General features: G+C 48.9%; 1 protein-coding gene across 4 annotated transcripts in view; it reads left to right on the top strand.

The window, feature by feature from the left end:
• AGO2 (argonaute RISC catalytic component 2) overlaps positions 1–18,624 on the top strand; it is a 472,903-nt gene that overhangs the window by 202,958 nt on the left and 251,321 nt on the right. The gene's annotated exons all lie outside the window — the stretch shown is intronic.

An 18,624-nucleotide genomic window follows, 5' to 3' on the forward strand; every position in this document is an offset into this window, starting at 1 on the left:
CAAGACACCGTCCTATGTCGGCAGAGCACTTGCACTTATTGCAGCAGGAAGTGCTAGTAATGCTGCAAAAAGGAGCAATAGAACTCGTGCCAGAGGAGGAGGAAGGAACAGGGGTCTATTCCCTGTACTTCCTCATCCCAAAAAAGGACGGATCCCTCAGACCCATTCTGGATCTACGCCCTCTCAACATGTATATACTGTCAGAACACTTTCACATGTTGACACTGCAACAGATCCTTCCCCTTCTAAACCAAGGGGACTTCCTGGCAACCATAGACCTCAAGGATGCTTACTTCCACATCCCACTCCACCCCTCCCACAGAAAATACCTCAGGTTCACCATTCAGAACAAGCACTATCAGTTCAAAGTCCTACCCTTCGGGGTGACTACTGCCCCCAGAGTGTTTACAAAGTGTCTGGCGACAGTGGCGGCGCACCTCAGGAGACAAAACATACATGTCTACCCGTACCTCGACGACTGGCTCGTTCAAGCAAAGTCGGAAAGACAGTGCGCCTCACACATGTCCCACACTATTCAACTCCTTCACAGCCTGGGGTTCTCGCTAAACTACCCAAAGTCGCACCTTCAACCAGCCCATGTGCGGCAGTATCTGGGCGCGACAATAAACACCCTGACTGCTATGGCTCAGCCAAACACAGTCAGAATCAACAGCATTCAGTCGCTGATCCAAAGATTCAGACCGCAACACTCCCTGCCAGCGAGAGTGTTCATGCAGTTGATAGGCATGATGGCCTCCTGCATCTCCATAGTCCCGCACGCAAGGTTGCACATGCGTCCCCTCCAAGAATGCTTAGCAAATCAATGGACACAGGCTCAGGGACAACTGACAGACCTAGTGTTGGTGACCGGTCGGGCATACAACTCTCTGCATTGGTGGAATCCACACAACCTTTGCAAGGGACGACCGTTCCAAGAGCCTGTGCCACAGATTGTCCTAACAACGGACACATCTCTCCAAGGGTGGGGAGCGCATGTGCTCCACTACACTGTGCAGGGACTGTGGTCAACCCAGCAACAACGATTGCACATCAACTACCTGGAATTGATGGCAATCTTCATGGCGCTCAAGTCCTTCAAAGTACATCTGTGCAACAAGGTCGTGTTGATCCGGACGGACAACATGACAGCCATGTACTACATCCAGAAGCAGGGAGGTACTCACTCGCCACAGCTGTCTCATCTGGCTCAGAGCATGTGGAAATGGGCCATTCAGAGGAACATCTTCCTCATGGCAGAACACCTCCCGGGCAAGGACAATCAGATGGCGGATCTGCTCAGCAGATACAGCCATCAAATGCACGAGTGGGAGATACATCCATCAGTACTCCACCCGTACTTCCTGCAGTGGGGTCATCCAGAGATTGACCTGTTTGCCACAAGGGAAAACGCAAAATGCCAAAGCTTTGCCGCCAGGTTCCCTCACCTGGAATCGCAAGGGAATGCGATATGGATGAACTGGTCAGGCAAATTGTACGCTTTTCCCCCAGCGCCTCTCATTCCGCTGGTGGCAAGAAAGCTAAAGCAACACTCAATGACTCTCATCCTGGTTGCTCCAACATGGGCACGCCAACCATGGTACACCACGTTTCTAGAACTTTCCGCGGTACCGCATCAAAGGCTGCATCTCACATCCAGGCTCTTGACGCAGAACCATGGCGACATTCAGCATCCAGATCCGCAACAGCTCAACCTGGCGATCTGGCTCCTGAGGTCTTAGAATTTGGCTACCTCAACCTGCCTCCAGAATGCATGGACATCATCCGGGAGGCAAGAAAGCCCACGACCAGAGCTTGCTATGCAGCGAAATGGAAGCGGTTTGTCATTTACTGTACTGACAACAAAATCAACCCGCTAGATGCATCCATTCCTAACATCATCTGCTATTTGTTACATCTCTACAAATGCAATCTAGCGTACGCTTCCATTCGGATACATTTATCCGCCATAGCGGCTTATCTCCAGAATAGGCAGCACCTCTCTGTTTTCAGGGTGCCTGCCGTTAAAGCCTTCCTGGAGGGACTGAAGCGAGTCATTCCTCCAAGAACACCACCAGCTCCAGTATGGAACCTCAATGTAGTCCTCACTAGGCTGATGGGCCCACCTTTCGAGCCACTGCACTCCTGCGAAATTCAATTTCTGACGTGGAAAGTGGCTTTTCTCATTGCTATCACATCGCTCAGACGTGTTAGCGAGCTGCAAGCGCTCACAATTCAAGAGCCATTCATCCAAATACATTCTAACAGGGTAGTGCTCCGCACTAACCCCAAATTCCTTCCAAAAGTGGTGTCACAGTTTCATATCAACCAAACTATTGACCTGCCTGCATTCTTCCAAAACCCACAAACGGTAGCAGAAAGAATGCTTCATACATTAGACGTTAGGAGGGCGCTTATGTACTACTCAGACTGCTCGGACTCAAGCAGCTGGTGTCCACCCCCACCCACCTCGCTGGACACACACTCGACGCCATCTTCTCATCCAGCAAAGACATCGCCTTCAGCCACGCCACAGGACTCCACTGGACGGACCACAGCTGCGTCCACTTCACCTTCAGAAGAACGACGATCCACCACCACCAGCAACAGGTTGCTCGAAGCTGGAACAAGATCACAGCCGACCAGCTCGCCGCTTCCCTGAGCCAGCACCCTCCCGCCAGCTCAGCGAACCCCAGCCAGGCCGCCGACAACCTCACGAAGTGGATCAGCAACTGCGCGGATGAACTCGCCCCACTGAGGACCCCATCCAGCAGACCCGGCAGCAAGAAGGCCCCATGGTTCACCGACGAACTCAAGAGCTCCAAGAAGAACTGCCGAGCCCTCGAACGCCTGGAGAAGGGAACCAACACCGGACAACATGACCACCCTCAAGCTTGCCACCCGGAAGCACCACCAACTGATCCGCGCCACCAAGAAAACTGCATTCAAGGACCGGCTGGACAACAACGCACACAACTGCAAGGAACTCTTCAACATCGTGAAAGAGCTCTCCAACCCCAACGCCGGAAACAACGACATTACCCCATCGCAAGACCTCTGCAACTCCCTCGCCTCCTACTTCCACAACAAGATCGCGGACATACACAACAGCTTCAGCACTCAACCGACGCACGCCACGACCGCACCAACGCCCCCCACCACCACCCTCCGCGCCTGGACCCAGATCAACACATAAGACACCATCGGCATGATGAACTCTATCCACTCCCGATCTCCGACCGACCCCTGCCCTCACCACGTCTTCAACAAGGCCGACGCTGTCATCACACCCCACCTGCGGGACATCATCAACACCTCCTTCGATACCGCCACCTTCCCGGAGAGCTGGAAGCACGCCAAACTCAGTGCTCTACTAAAGAATCCATCAGCGGACCCCACCGAACTCAAGAATTACCGCCCCATCTCGCTCCTCCCGTTTCCAGCCAAAGTCATCGAGAAGACCGTCAACAGACAGCTGGCCGCCTTCCTCGAGACGAATGGATCCCTCGACCCCTCACAGTCGGGCTTCCGAGCCAACCACAGCACAGAGACCGCCCTCATCGCTGCCACCGACGACATCCGAGCCCTGATGGACAACGGAGAAACAGCGGCCCTCATCCTCCTAGACCTCTCCGCGGCATTCAACACTATCTGCCACCGCACCCTAGTGCAGCGCCTCAGCAACGTCGGAATCCAGGAGAAGGCACTGGAATGGATCATCTCCTTCCTCGACGGAAGAACACAGAGAGTCCGCCTACCACCGTACAAGTCAGAGGCCACCGGAATCATCTGCGGCGTCCCTCAAGGATCCTCGCTGAGCCCCACCCTCTTCAACGTCTACATGAGCCCCCTCGCGGCCATCGCACGCCAACACAACCTCAACATCCTCTCCTACGCCGACGACAACCAGCTGATCCTCTCCCTGACCAACGACCCCGCCGCCGCCAGAGCCAACCTGCACGAAGGGATGAAAGACGTAGCCGAGTGGATGACGACCAGCCGCCTGAAACTGAACTCGGACAAGACGGAAGTCCTCATCCTGGGCTCCTCGCCCTCCGCCTGGGACGACTCCTGGTGGCCCCCCGCCCTGGGCACCGCACCCAAACCGACAGACCACGCACGCAACCTGGGCTTCAGCCTGGACTCCTCCCTCTCCATGACCAGACAGGTCAACGCCGTCTCCTCGTCGTGCTTCAACATCCTGCGCATGCTACGGAAGATCTTCCGGTGGATCCCCACCGAGACCAGGAAGACGGTCACCCAAGCCCTCGTCACCAGCCGACTGGACTACGGCAACGCCCTCTACGCCGGAACCACCGCCAAGCTCCAGAAGAGACTCCAGCGGATCCAGAACGCCTCGGCCAGACTCATCCTCGACATCCCACGACACAGCCACATCTCCGGACATCTGAGAAACCTGCACTGGCTCCCCGTCAACAAAAGAATCACCTTCCGTCTCCTCACCCACGCACACAAAGCCCTACACGATCAAGGCCCAAGCTACCTCAACAACCGCATCAACTTCTACGCTCCCAAACGCCACCTCCGATCAGCCAGTCACGCCCTCGCCGTAGTCCCCCCGCATCCGAAGAACGACAACAGGAGGAAGGTCCTTCTCCTACCTGGCCGCCAAGACCTGGAACTCCCTCCCTCCCGACCTGCGCCTGACCCAAGACCACCTCTCCTTCAGGAAGAAGCTCAAGACCTGGCTGTTCGAGCAGTAGCAGCACCCCCCCCCCCCCCCCCCCAAGCGCCTTGAGACCCTCCGGGTAAGTAGTGCGCTCTATAAATGTCATTGATTGATTGATTGATACTACATTGACAGAACTCAACACTTTAGAAAGACACAACAACTTTTTGTTGCCTTCTCTCCACAGCACAAAGGCAACCCCATTTCCAAAGCAGGAATAGCCAGATGGATCGTTAAGTGCATTCAAATCTGTTATCAAAAGGCTAAACGCACTTTAACAATACCCCCAAGGGCGCACTCCATACGCAAATTGGGGGCCTCCATGGCTTTCCTGGGGAACATTCCCTTGGAAGACATTTGTAGAGCAGCCACTTGGGCTACACCACACACGTTTACCAAACATTACTGTGTAGATGTGCATTCCAAACAGCAAGCAGCTGTAGGACAGGCTGTTCTCAAAACACTTTTTCAAGCTTCTGCAGCTGGCATGGGCAACCGCTCTTAATGGAGGGACTGCTGTGTATTCTATGCAATAGATATGAATTTAGCAGCCCACATGCCTCAAACCGAATATGCTACTTACCAGTATGCATCTGTTCTTGGCATGTAGGGCTGCTAACATTCATATCGCCTGCCCTCCTCCCCGGTGCCCGTAGCGGCTGCAGACACTCTCTTGCATTCATCATTAACATGGACATCATTTACACTATTACACTCCATCTTCGCCACAATGGCTAAAAACAATCTGGGGATGGAGTCGATGCCCATGCGCACTGTAGTCCAGGGGAGGAGCCACCTATCTCGTGATACTTCGAAGACTCTTCCAGGACAACAATGTGCAATCATCCGGACCCAACACTAGGCGGCGATCTATGCAATAGATATGAATGTTAGCAGCCCTACATGCCAAGAACAGATGCATACTGGTAAGTAGCATATTCAATATCATTACTAAACATGAGACGAAGCTTCTAGAAAACCTCGCTCCCTTCTCGTGAGAAAGAAACGAGCTGGCTGTGCCAGTCTGCGTCAAGGTCAAGACGGAGGCTGGCCAAGCTCCCGTATTTTGACTACGAGGTAGAGTTGCACATTCTACAGATAATATCCAGTTCACTCTGGTCAGTGAAGAGCGAAAAATAAGTGAGGAGCAGAAACATGCCATCCACACTTTGCAGCTACGTGCGAGCAGCAAAGCAAGATGACATGAGGCCATGTCAAAGCCAATAGTAAGAACTTATCATTAATAACTTGCAAGCACTGCTGTGCACGCAGAAGCAAGGCAAAGTAAGAAAACAAGATGACATGAGGCCATGTCAACGCCAATAGTAAGAACTCCTAATTCTCATAACTGTAGAACACAATGCACATTTCTGCACAACTGCTTATAGCATCACATACTTATCTCTCAATGTACAACACCAAGCACACGTGTGCACCACCGCTCACAACACTGCACTTCGACATTCCACACCTCTCTCTCCCTCTCACGCCTTCAAATGCACATCACACACGCTCTGCTCTTGGCAAGGCTGTCCACTCCGTAACAGCTCCCACTAAAAGACAGCAAGATTACAAGACAGAAGAGAAGCAGTCATATGCAGGACAGTCCTACATTAAGGCTAGGGTAAAATAACACACTAAAGTTAGTTAAAATGGTGGTACTCCAAAGTCATCATAGGGTGCCAAACCACAAGAGTGCCTCTTTCACTACAGGGTGCTATGGGTGACCTCACCTTTTTTTTTTGTCAAGGTGTACTTTGTTTCAGTGAGACTTGGGACTCATTGAGGAAAGATTTTCCTCATTCCCATATTTTCTCACTACATGTTTCCTCCAATTGTACCCCAACGTTCATAGTTGTTTGCCCTCTGTCCCCTTGATTTCCTCTACTCCTAAAATAGGGTTTCATTTTTAGGTTTTGCCTGGCGAAAACGATGCGAAAGCATCGTTTCGCTAGGCGAAAACCTAATGAGTATAGTATGGGGCTGGGAATCCGCCCCCGTCTTTCATTGGCTAGCTCCATAAATGGAGGCTAGCCATTGAAAGACGGCTCTGTCCGTCAATCCCGGACCAGATTCGGGGGCGTTCCTGAGAATTTTTGGCTTTTGGCGACGTCAGCCGAAAGCCTGTCCTCGGGAACGCCCCCGAATCTGGTCCGGCATTGCCGGCACCCGCCTTCCTGCTCGGGGTTGTGGGCAGATGTGTACATTTGGCCTCCGTGCATGGTGTGAGGTGTATTTCCTCTCTGCATGGAGTGAGATGTGTATTTCGTGTGGTGTGGGTGTTGTTTCGAGCGTCTTGGATGTGGCTTAAAAAAACTCCGTGTTATGGATACATCCCGCTCTCTCGTTTGAGAACGGACGGTTCTTTTATTTTTCGACAACCACGTGGGCTATGCGTTTATTAGAAAATGCCTCTAACTCTTGTGGTGGAATGTAAATATCTATTTTCTCACTTTTTATATGAGAACAGCGAGCATACCTGGGTCTGTAAAAAGCACTCGGCCTGCGAATGTCATGGGTGATTGCAGCAGAATCGTGTGCAATGAATGAACTGTACACGTGTGCACCTACCTACCGGTGTCATCTTCATATCCAGAGCTGAAGTGTTTCAAACGTAGAGTAAAACTATGATCAGCGCGCGTTAGGCTGGAGCACGGACAGATGAAAGGTCTGGGCTTGTGAATCATGAATGGACTGCGGGTGGTTCAAAAATGTAGATGCCTCCCAGCTAAGCAGAGAGCATGTGAAAGTATTCGCTTGAAATAGAAGTACAATTTTAAGATTAAATTAAAATCGGGTGTTTTAGCAGCGAAAGAAAGGTGATGGAAACGTGAGAGTGACTGTAAAAGTCAGGAGTTACATAATAGTGAAAATAAAATTAGCGGGGCTCAGTTGCTATTAGTTTTCTTTCATGTGGACCGCTGCAAATATTACATAGAAGCAAACATTCTATAGGTTTCTTGGCTCAATGGAAAATGTGTTGCGATGTTTTTGACACGCAGTGAAATCGTTTTATTTTTTCCCCCATGCCGCCCTCAGATTGTGATATTTCTGAACTGCCACTTTCTGTTTACTCGTGTCTGCTGTTCAAGTAGGGAACAGTGCAATACACAGAAAATAAATCTGATAAAAACATGAATGTCTGCACTCCGATACATGGCTATATGTCACTCTCCATGTACAGGGGATGCCGCACAAATCACGTATAACCGCTGCGCTGCAGAACTTAAGTGATAAATCGACGTGTATTGTGCCACATACAATCAAGTGTTTGCTTTATCCACGAGGAGGAAAAATCCGCTGGAGAATACATGGCGGAAATGCATGTTCGCAGCTTTTCACTGTACCTTTTTCACCAAAAGGAAATATTTCCCCTGTGGGTGGGAGGATGAGCGGATGAATAAGTGGGTGGAAGGATGAGTAGGTGGAAGGATGAGTAGGTGGAAGGATGAACGGATGAATGAGTGGGTGGAAGGATGAGTAGGTGGAAGGATGAGTAGGTGGAAGGATGAACGGATGAATGAGTGGGTGGAAGGATGAGTAGGTGGAAGGATGAGTAGGTGGAAGGATGAACGGATGGATGAGTGGGTGGAAGGATGAGTGGGTGGAAGGATGAGTGGGTGGAAGGATGAGTAGGTGGAAGGATGAGTAGGTGGAAGGATGAGTAGGTGGAAGGATGAACGGATGGATGAGTGGGTGGAAGGATGAGTGGGTGGAAGGATGAGTGGGTGGAAGGATGAGTGGGTGGAAGGATGAGTGGGTGGAAGGATGAGTAGGTGGATGGATGAGTAGGTGGAAGGATGAGTGGGTGGATGGATGAGTAGGTGGAAGGATGAGCGGATGGATGAGTAGGTGGAAGGATGAGCGGATGGATGCGTGGGTGGAAGGATGAGCGGATGGATGAGCGGATGGATGAGTGGATGGATGAGTGAGAGGATGGATGAGTGAGAGGATGGATGAGTGAGAGGATGGATGAGTGAGAGGATGGATGAGTGAGAGGATGGATGAGTGAGAGGATGGATGAGTGAGAGGATGGATGAGTGAGAGGATGGATGAGTGAGAGGATGGATGAGTGAGAGGATGGATGAGTGAGAGGATGGATGAGCGGGTGGAAGGATGAGCAGATTGATGAGTGGGCGGATGGATGTGTGAGCGGATGGATGAGTAGGTGGAAGGATGAGTGGATGGATCAGTAGGTGGAAGGATGAGTGGATGGATGAGTGGGTGGATGGATGAGGTGGTGGAAGGATGAGCGGATGGATGAGTAGGTGGAAGGATGAGCGGATGGATGAGTGGGTGGATGGATGAGTGGGCGGATGGATGAGTGGGCGGATGGATGAGTGGGCGGATGGATGAGTGGGCGGATGGATGAGTGGGCAGATGGATGAGTAGGTGGAAGGATGAGCGGATGGATGAGTGGATGAGTAGGTGGAAGGATGAGTGGATGGATGAGTAGGTGGAAGGATGAGCGGGTGGATGGGTGGGTGGAAGGATGAGCATATGGATGGGTGGGTGGAAGGATGAGCATATGGATGAGTGAGAGGATGGATGAGCGGGTGGAAGGATGAGCAGATTGATGAGTGGGCGGTTGGATGTGTGTGCGGATGGATGAATAGGTGGAAGGATGAGTGGATGGATGAGTAGGTGGGCAGCTGGAGGGAGGGACGAGGGAGCGGATGTATGATGAGGTCGGCGGGCGCCTGCTTTGATAGATGAGTGGGTACCAGAATGGACAAGTGGGCAGCTGGGTGGGTGAATGAAGAGATTGGCAAGTGCATGCGTAGATAGATGAGCGGGTGGATCAGTGGCTGGGTGTTCAGATGGGTTAGATGAGTGGTTGAATTTGCTATTGTAAATGACTATGCCATTTATTTATGTTAAAAAAAAAACAAATAAAAATAATGTCAAGAGCAATGCCAATAGCTCTAACTTTAACAAAGGCAAAACCATTGCATTGTAAATGCTTGTTGTCATTTCTGTCAGAAATCCTAGTCGCAGAGCCGTACCGAAATTCTTAGAAAAGCAACCCCCATTAAACCTGCATTTACTCTGTGGTTCAATGTGTAGTGACTTGATACCCATAGTTAATCGATTAGTGTTTAAGAGCTGTGCAGAGTCAGTCTTACTATGTTTGAATAGCACATTTCACACAGGGCCTGAAGAAATATGATCACATCACCTACATTCTGATGGAACTTCATTGGCTCCTCTGGCTAGACGCACCATCTTCGAAACTAGCTGCATCATTTAAAATGCCATCATGACAAGCAATCTCGCTTATCTCGCAGACCAGCTTGCCATCTTTGGTGGCTATCTGCACAATAGCAGCCAGAACGCTATCAGGATGCCATCATACTTGAGACTAAAAAGTGTGTAAAAGGAAAAGCAAGGCAATAATCTTATCCCATCTATGCAGCCAGGATGTTACACTACATCCTAGTTTCCATCAGGAACATGCCAGCACTGCTCCAGTTTAGAACAAGCATTTGCAATGCAATAGGTCTCACATTTGCAAGAGATTAAGCTATTGGCATTGTAAATGACAATGCCTTTTATTTATGTGCTGGTTTTGAAAACAGATAAATAAAATGCATTGTCAATTACAATGCCAATAGCTCAAACTCTGGCAAATGCCAGACCTATTGCATTGCAATTGCTTGTTTTTTTCTTGTTATTTGCCTTTGTATGAGGTGCACCAAAGCTCATGCTGCAGTCTTCTGAGCAGCACTCCATGCACCAACACTCTTCCCAAGGCAGGGATTTCGCAACCAACAGCAGGGTTGACACTTTCACTGTGATGTACAGCAATGTTATGGTGTACAGACTCTAGACACAGAGACATCAGTCTAGCACACAGACACACCCAGCATGCATCTGGGGTGTAATTCAAGCAGAATAAAATTGTTGTCCTGTGCACGAAAAGGACCTGCCAAATATTGATGCATGTGACAGGTGTTTTACTGATGCACCTGTAAAGCACACACTCCCCCACCCTTCTCAGAACACTGGTTCCTCTCAAGATGTACTGGTGCGATTGACAAAGGGGAAGAAGTGTGTATGTCGGACAGAATGCACTACAGACTAGGTTGTGGTTCACACGTGCAATTTGCGAACAGTGTAACTTGATACCCCCCCCCCCTGCAGGATTAATTGAAAAGGAAGTCAGAAACCACAAACGAATGTTTGTGATGAACTGGGCCCCAAACATCAGTAATAAAAAACAAAGTTACACATCAGCAATGTTTTTGTGGCTGCAGAAAAAACCAGCAAAATCATAACCAGGGGAGGGTTAAAAGTAAGGTCTTTTAGTGCAGCTGGATACTCGTGAAATGCTTCATAGGTAAAAGTGCGAGACTACCTAGTAAGATACTGCTGCACAAGACGCCACTAGTTATCCACACACAGAAGTCAGGAGGCATTCAGTGAATGTGCTGAACAAATAAGAAATCACCTGCTACAACCAGTCCTGTAGTCCTCGCACAGGTAAAGAGCAAGCAATGCTAAACAGCAAGTGAGATTAGGTTCAAGAGACCTCCCGCTGCACAGTGCAGGTCTCTTTGTGCAAAAATACACAAATCACTGCCATAATGTAGAGGAAACATAGGTGATTATGCAGGCAATGCAGTATGCGGGCTGCGGACTGCTGACCTAGTGTGGAAGATCAGCTATCTAGGTAGGAGCAATAGTCCTGGACCCAACCCCCCCCCAGGGCCTCTCACTGAAGGTGCGCCTCCTTTGGAAGGGCAGATCGAACGACACTGCTTCGGTTCTGGGCTCTCAAGGCTTGGCTCGACACACTCGTGTTGACGTCACTCCAACTTCACTTAAAAGGAAAGAGAGTCATAACATCTTTCTTAAAGGGGAGTGCATGCATGCATGCATCCCCAAAAAAGGGGAGGAGAACCAACTCTCCTTAAAGGGAAAGGGATTTACAACACAAGAGAAATGCATATGTTTTATATTTTTCAAATCCAATCCAAAGCCCCCGTAAATTAAAGAAAACTCACGGAACCAATGTAAAGTTAGTAATGTACTAAGACACCCTTTTTAGAGTGGGCTTTTAGCACGTCATTTACATAAAGCACAAAGAGATAGTGGAATGACCTCGATCGGTGTATTCTTAAGTCTTTTTTTTTTTTTTTTTGGTTCGCAAGACTTTATTGAAAATTGCCAACAATATACAACATTACGCCTACAACCCTGAGGCCGGCTGCCACACTTAAATTTCGTTTCAGATAAAGGATACACGGCTGTTCAGCCGACAACTTCCGGTCCGGCAGCAAAGTCAATCATAGCGGCAACCAATACTACATCACTTTTATATCAAAAAACAGATTTCCTCTCGGTTTTATATTTTATGCAAACGTAACTCAACTTATGACTCAATAGTAAGGTAGACAACGTACAGTTTCGCAGCCAGCCGCTTTTCTATTATAGTGTTTGTCCAGTCTAGACAGTTATCGCACCCACCCCTAACCTCAAGTTGTCCCTAAATTATCAGCCCGTTCCATCCAGCGGCCCCACCACCCCCCCTCAGCACTATCAATGGCTAACGACTACAGCTATTCAATCTCCTTCTTCCTCGTCTTATTCTTAAGTCTTTTAAAGGGAGGATATTACTCCCAAATGCATCACAGAAAACAAAAATCTGACAAAAGATAAAGTTTGTAAAAACACGAGTGCTTACTGATAATTACTGGCGTCCCGTGAGTACTTCTTGGGTCGGCAAGCACCTTGTGAAAGTGAGAGCGTGCTGCTAATACAAAGAGACTGACGCCGTGAGTGTGCACATGGGCCGTCTGGGCGCCGTGAGCGTGCACATCCCTGTCCCCTTTCGGCCACCAAACAGACGACTATAGGTCTCGCAAAGGCGTGCAGCACATGCGCTGCGCCGCTAGGCGAGACCTAAAAAGTGAGACACATCTCTTCAAAGACCTCACAGTGCAGTAACTGTACACCAGTATAGGCATTAGCTCAGCATGCTGTCACTTCTTTTCTTTCTTTTTTTTCCAAAAGAAGCTACCTCAGTCCCTTTTTGGACTACGTTTGCCAACTTTTTGTCTATTCTTTTTGAGCTGTGCTCACAGTGTGCAAAGGGATGTCCCCGAAAAATCTTGTGGGGTTTAAACCGTGGTTCCTGTCACAGGCAGATGTTTGGGACAGATCCCCACCTGGTTTGCTCGTGGTGCTTGGAGCCAGACCATAACTCCAAAGCTTTCTCAGTCTGTTGAGTGATGAATTCTAAGGTGGTTGGGTAACGTGCTCTGAAGATCCTGGTCGCCTGACACTGGACGACTCTGCACCGCTCCAGGTCCCGGTTGCTCTCTGAGTAGTGCCTACCAGTCTGTCACGCTCCAAGTCATCCTCATGCAATTCCCGCAAGAAATCTAAGAAATCCAAAGTGTCCACACCACAAATCTAGGCCCCAATCCCACAGTCCACTTCGGAGCTAGAGTCTTGGTCCACTCCATACCTCCCAGAGATTCTTGGAGTCGGTGACCCCTGCCCAGCTCATAGAATTTTACGAGGCCATGCACCTCATATGTGGTTGAGCCGACCACTCTGGAGTGCCTTTGGGCCCCATGGGTTCAGCAGGTGCCACGTATGGATTTCTGCCGGCAGGTTCACCTTCGATAATAGTTGGGCCATTTGGGTCTGTTCCCGGCTCTGGCCGCAAGCTGGCGACCTTCCCACGAATCCTTTCCAATGGTACCGGTTCTGGTGCCACCATACGCTTTCTGTACACCCTACATACACCAACTTCTTTCCAGATGAACTAGTTCTCTGTACCTGTGCCTCTTTTCTCCTGAAAGTGGTGACACCTTTCCACGTCAGCCAAGGCATCACGCAGTGACATTCTTCACTCCCTTTTAATGAGGCGAGATTACATTGCCTGGACCCAAAAAGACCGTTGGCTTTCTACATTCACCAGAGAACCACCAGGTGGCTGACCAACTCTTTGTAGGATTCGCCGGGGCAAAGAATGGAAAGCAGTCCCGAAACAGACCACCTCCAGATGGATTGTGCTCTGCATTGAGATCTGCTACACATTTGCCAAGAAGCAGATCCCTGAGGGCTTAGAAGCTCACGGAGACCCTGCCCTGGACAACTGTTAGGCTGCTAAATGGGCATCTCTGCACATTTTTACCAAACACTACTGTTTTGGACAGTCCGGTCTATTGCCCTCCAAACATTTTAGTCTAAACCTGTTCACAGACTCTCTTCTTGGGAGGTATTCCTTGGGTATCTATTCTAAGGTAAGGAATCTGCTGTGAGAAGTCTCTCTCAGATGAACAAGTTATTTACCTTTGGTAACGCCATTTGGTAGAGATTCTATCCAGCTGCATGTTCCTTACTGATTCTCCCAACCTCCCAGCTTCTGCGAACCGATTTGTCAGCTCTAGAATGGTCTCTGTAGGTCCTTAGTGTCTGCACACTGGTCCATCAGCTGTCTGCTGTGGCTCCGTGCCTCTAGCACAGAAATGTCATGAAAAGAAACTTTCAGCGTGCTGGGATTGTGCCTATATTTGCACCGTGCTGGTCATATATAGCACAGTTACAACCTCTGACGCAGAACTGATTGACCTCTCCTACCAGCATCCACACCTACTGCTCAAGATTTTCTGTATCCAGTCTGATGCCTGGGGAATATTTTAAGGTAAGGAATCTGCGGCTAAATAGTCTCTACCAGGTAAGGCATGACCGAGGAAAAATACCTTGTTTATCACTCATTAACTGTATACCTGCCTTTGACCCTGTACAGCAATCTGCTGCCTTTTGGCTAGGTTTGCACTGTACAAATACCAGATACTTACATGCAGGTTAACATACTCGTGCAACAGTGGCCACTTGTTCAGGATTTTTATTCAAATGTGTTTCTGGTGCCCATTTTTCCCCCCAGAAGGTAGATCTTACATGAAGTGCGCCTAGCTTCCTTTTTGTGGCGTAGCAAGGTGAATGGTTAATTAAAGGAGATGATGATGAGGAGGATTAGGTGCCTCGAGTGATGGATGGTTTATGTATGCTCTGGTGGCTCAATAAACTAATCTGCAGCAGGGATCTCTGCTTGAATCCTTGGCCCAATGTTTAAATTCTGGCTGGTCTGTCAGCTTTTCATCCTTCCGAGGTTGATATGAGTACATTCGTTGGGTAACAGTAAACATCTGTTCTCTGTCACTAGTGCCAAGAGACCATCTCTGTGTGAATGTGTGATCTACAAGTACACCTGTTAGTTATATTATGGTATTTTAATCTAGTTTGGTCAGTAAAAGAGATGAGGCATCAATATGAGGTACTCCCTTTTGTTCACTACTTCAGGCATTGGTGCTGTGGCTGAAAATGTTTTTTCTGAGAAGGATTGCATTGCCATTCTCTATCTAGGCTGCATAATAGTTGTGCAGTCAACTGGGAAGTAATGCCGTAAATAATAAAACATTTAATGTTAATCCACAATAGCTGAACATGCCACGTTTATAGTATCACTAAATAGAACTTGAATCTGAGCATTTTCCATCCTAGAGGCAAATTCTTGTGAACATAAGGGAGAATGTCTGAGTGAGACACTTTAAATAATCCAAGAGTGCAGTTGAGATATCGCGCTGAAATCTGATGAGCTTTTTGTGATGTTGAAGTAATTTCACACTTTGCCTGCCACTGTAGCTGAACACATTGAACAATTTAGAATGCAAATGGGGGTGGGGTCGCACACTACTCACACACCGGCGGTGTCGCCCCTAAGGACTCTGGTCAATGTAGTTAAGTGTTCGCGATGCATCATCTTTCGATCTTCTGCTATCTTCGCTGTCTTCGCCATCCCTGGACACGTGTTTCGGGGTATTACCCCTCATCAGCAGGGATAGGCCGTGTACTGGGGTTGCCGATGGCTGCCAATATCTGCCAGGTATAGTACCACTCGGGCGCGTAGGTGCGGTATCCCAGGCTCGTCAGCCCACTGCTCACGGGAGCTTTAAAGTTACAAATGGGGGTGGGGTCGCACACTACTCACACACCGGCGGTGTCGCCCCTAAGGACTCTGGTCAATGTAGTTAAGTGTTCGCGATGCATCATCTTTCGATCTTCTGCTATCTTCGCTGTCTTCGCCATCCCTGGACACGTGTTTCGGGGTATTACCCCTCATCAGCAGGGATAGGCCGTGTACTGGGGTTGCCGATGGCTGCCAATATCTGCCAGGTATAGTACCACTCAGGCGCGTAGGTGCGGGATCCCAGGCACGTCAGGGGTAATACCCCGAAACACGTGTCCAGGGATGGCGAAGACAGCGAAGATAGCAGAAGATCGAAAGATGATGCATCGCGAACACTTAACTACATTGACCAGAGTCCTTAGGGGCGACACCGCCAGTGTGAGAGTAGTGTGCGACCCCACCCCATTTGCAATTTAGAATGCATATTGTTAGACTTCGTTCAAGGGTTGCCAGGGTACACATGCTACTGTTCAACAGCTGTGTTGATTGCGGTTGTTTGCCACTGGCTTCCTCTTGTCTATTCTAGTATGGTTATGCAAAGTTCATCTCTTTTCTGCACTTCACTGTCCGGGTCGCTTGAGCAAGCAGACAGGGACTTCTTACTATGGTAGTGTCAGGGGCATAAGCTCAAAACTTAACAAGTCATGAACACACGCAATAACTTCACTGTCCTGTCAAGTGCTTGTGTTTTTTTTAGGTCGAAGCCTAGCTTAAGTATGCGCAGGCTCGCTGGCGAGATTTAGTGTCATCAGGAGGGTTTACTAGCGGGCTTTAAGCCCCGTCCCTCTTTCCCATTGGCCGGCGTCACCGTTTAGGCTAAACGGTTGCCAGCCATTGGAAAAGAGATTCCAGTGACGCACACTTTTCTCTGTTAGAGCCGTCCCACTTGGACTGGCTGCCCTGACTTACTGCTGGCGTAAAAGCTTTGTTATCTTTATGGGACGAAACACATGGCCCCATAAAGATAACAAACCTGGCCAGGCCATCCAAGTGGGACGGCAGAAATAAATAAAAAAAAAAGTCGCCGTCGGCTGCGAGCGCTTGTTATCACCGGCCTGAGGTGTCCTGTGACCTTCCCACTGGAAGTTCTAAGGAAGGGGAGGGACTGCTCCCCTCTGCAGCAATTGGCTGACAGCTGCAGCGGACCATGGGAGCAGAAACTGCACTGCACAAAGAAGCTGCTAGGAAGGTGACAATTAAAATGTATAAAACGTTAAAACACAATTTCATCACATCATGTTAAAAGACACAAACATATACTATTAAAACAAAGGGTTATTCAAGAAGAAGTGCGCTTACTCAAACAGCTAGCACTGCCACAGTGCCCGTTATACTGAAAGACAAAGGGAGAGCAGCCTACGAGTCACTCCCCCAGCGGCAGAAGGAGAGGGCAGCCCCAATACCCCAGTCACAACCTCTCACAGCACGGGTCGGGTATAGAGGTTAGCTCACAAGTCCACCGCACGCAAGGGGAGGCCGTGGTCTCTAGTGCCCCTTAAGTGCAGCTACTCGGGCTGTGCGTGGCTAAGCCTGGGCCCCGATGTGTACCACAGCAGCCTGAGCCCAGCCCCGACAAGCAATTTGCTCCAGGAGGCTAGGCCCAAGCATTGGAGGCGCACACGGCCATGCGCATCCCCATCCCCGGCCCACACTCACCGCACCCGGTGGCACCATCACCCTGCTTCAGCAATTACAGGGCCAGGACGGCAGCCGCAGCTCCACATTGGCAGGCGCCTCTCAAGAGTCCGTAACGGTCCGGGACTCACAGTTCGTTGGCGGCCACTTCGATCCCACCGCACCTCGCACGCCAGTCCAACCACAGTTTACAGTAAGAACACACTGGCACAGATGGTCCAGCCATGGCGCCGCTCTCGACAGAACACCACAGCCCTGCCAAAGCAGAGGGAAGCCCAGGTGAGTGTGGATAGTCCTATCTGCTTTACAGCACTGCGGTGGCTATTTTGCGATACTTCAGTGACGGCTTCACCCTCACGCTAGTAAAGCCACACGTTTGCTACCGCGAGTGTCATTAGTGAATTCCCTCCGCTTATGGCAGCAGATCCGGCGTGCGAGTGGCAATATTTTAATGATAATGTGACCTGGCCAGCGAAGCCCCTCTAGAGGGCAGCGATACTGCGGCTCGGCGAAGTCACCTCTCCCCCCAAACTCAGATAATGAATTTATTCTTTTGAACTAGTGTATCAGTACACAATCATGTATGATTGTTTTTTTTTCTTTAAGCATAGGTAATGATGGGCAATGTCGTTCATTGTAAAGATTGGTGATGTGATTTATTTACTTACATTTTCTAGTATGTACGTGGCTATCTTCCACCTATATTTGTATTAGCCTAATGGCTACTTGTAACACGTCTGTGTAATGTAGCATAGAGAATGACATGACTAATGTATAAAACTGATTCTCCTTGCATAGTACCAGGGCCATATCTATATGGATACAAATATAAATGCATGCATACATATACATATACATATGCATGTTATGTACATGAAAGTTTGAAAAACACTAATAAAAGCAAAGCTAAAAAGCCTCCTAATTACAAACCGAATTGCTTTAATTTAAACTAGGGTGAGACCTATTGCATTTTCAATGCTTGTTTTTTTTAAAGAAAATAAAGTACTTTACAAACTCAATACTTAACAGTTGTCAAGTAATATTTCTTGAGCGCCTATTTAAATTGGTATGATGTTTGGTAATTTGAGCTCCAAGGGGAGTTTCTTTGAAGTATTTACAAAACAATCTGTTTTAATAGTTACCAGTGGAACTGTGATCAAAAGGTCTGCCAGTGAATTAAAAAAGATTCAATGTTAGGCAGTCTGTACAGTCTCAAAAGCAAATTTTATATTTCTGTGCATGTATAATTTGTTAGTGTTGTTTCTTGATAATTAACCCTTATCACAATGTATTGACCTCTTTATTTCCTTGTCTTGTC

The sequence above is a fragment of the Lissotriton helveticus genome, chromosome 4_1, assembly GCF_964261635.1.
Source record: "Lissotriton helveticus chromosome 4_1, aLisHel1.1, whole genome shotgun sequence".
NCBI classification, from domain to species: domain Eukaryota; kingdom Metazoa; phylum Chordata; class Amphibia; order Caudata; family Salamandridae; genus Lissotriton; species Lissotriton helveticus.